At 43.6% G+C, this 1,831-nt stretch overlaps 1 non-coding gene across 1 annotated transcript; it reads left to right on the forward strand.

The window, feature by feature from the left end:
• Positions 1–208: 208 nt before the first annotated feature.
• On the forward strand, positions 209–281 carry TRNAG-CCC (transfer RNA glycine (anticodon CCC)). Its single transcript has one exon. It is a non-coding gene; the product is annotated as a tRNA-Gly (tRNA).
• Positions 282–1,831: the final 1,550 nt, after the last annotated feature.

A 1,831-nucleotide genomic window follows, 5' to 3' on the forward strand; every position in this document is an offset into this window, starting at 1 on the left:
AAATGAAAGGTTTGGGGAAGGTCCCAGGGCCTGGAGGATGACTGTGTGGAGCTATCAAGAAAGCAGTTGCTTGCCTGTATGAGTCTGCAAAGGCATTTGGGCTGTGGATAGAAATTCAGGCTGTCAGGATGCAGCCAGTATCAGATGACAGCTCTCCTGGGGGAAGAGTATGGAGAAGAGGAAGTTCAAGAACAAAAGCTCTGGGATTTCCCTGGTGGTCCAGTGGTTAAGACTCTGAGCTCCCAATGCAGGGGGCCCGGGTTCAATCCCTGGTCAGGGAACTGGATCCCACATGCCACAGCTGGGACCCAGGGCAGTCAAATGAATTAATTAAAAAAAAAAAAAGAAGTTCTCCATCCTTTGTCTCATAAAGTGGCTTGCAGATACACAAGTGATGTCACCTTAGTAGTTTCCTGCAGGAATGTCTGTTTCCAGGCATGGAGCTGGGACCCCAGAGTCAATGCTTATGGCATTGCTCACCCTCCTGATGGCGGAGCATTTGATGCTGAGTTTGCTTTGTTACCATCAGCTATGTGACCTTTGTTTGGTGTTAGGGGCTGACCTTCTCTGCGTTGAAAGGCAGGCACATTGCTGAGTGGAATAAAAAGGCGATAAGACCATGGATTCAGTTTCTGGCTCTGCAGATCACCTGTGACCTTGGCAAGTTCTTAACCTTTCTAAGCCATGAGCTAATGATAGCTCTCTTATCAGCTGGGAAAGGCTGTTCAAGAGATAAGCCATTCCAGGTTGCACCAGCAGAGCCTGAAAGATATAAACGCTTCTGTCGGAAAGGCCACTCACTTCACTGCCAAAAAATAAAGCAAGAACGACTCACAGCCATTATGATGGCTCCTATTAACAATAAATCATAAAGCAGAAGCTAAAGCTTTACAACAGTGTAAAGCAATTATTATATGTGCGTGCATGCTCAGTCAGTAAGTTGTGTCTGACTCTGCGACTTCATGGACTGTAGCCCACCAGACTCCTCTGCGCATTGAATTTTCCCCGCAAGAATACTGGAGTGGCTTGCCATTTCCTTCTCCAGGGGATCTTACCGACCCAGGGATCAAACCCGCATCTCCTGCATTAGCAGGCGGATTCTTTACTGCCACCTGGAAGCAACTATACTTCAATAAAAATTAATTAAAATAAAAGTTTAAAAAATCAGAAAATAACAATTTGTTGGTGAAGAAATGGAGGAACTGGTTGGTGGGAATATAAACTGGGCCAACCGCTCTGGAACAAATTATAGCTATTCCTCAAAATACTAAAAATAGAACTACCACACGATCTAGCCATTGTACTTTTAGGTATATACCCGCCCCCCCATGTTGAAAGCTGGGACTTTGTACACCCAGCACGATTTACAATAGCTAAAATGTGAAAGCAACCAAGTGTCCCTCAATGGATAAATGGATAAATAAAATGTGGTGTATACAATGGAACTTTATTAAGTCTTTAAGTACGAAAATTCTGCCACATGCTACAGCATGGATGAATGTTGAGTATATTATGCTAGGTGGGATAAGCCAGTCATATACAGACAAAAACTCCCCACTTCCACTTACAAGAGGTCCTTAGAGTACTTGAATTCATGGAGACAGGAAAATGGAGTTGCTAACGGCTGGGGGTGGGGTGATGAAGTTAATGTTTAAAGGGGACAGAGTTTCACTTTGGGAAGATGAGATGGATGGTGGGGAGGGTTGCACAACAAGGTGAATGTACTTAATGCCACTGAACTTCACAGTTAGAAATAGTTTAGATGGTGAACGTTTGTTTTGTTATGTATGTTTTGCCGCAAAAATAAACAGACTTGTATTTTTTAAAAAGC

The sequence above is a fragment of the Budorcas taxicolor genome, chromosome 7 (genome assembly GCF_023091745.1).
Source record: "Budorcas taxicolor isolate Tak-1 chromosome 7, Takin1.1, whole genome shotgun sequence".
Lineage (NCBI taxonomy): Eukaryota > Metazoa > Chordata > Mammalia > Artiodactyla > Bovidae > Budorcas > Budorcas taxicolor.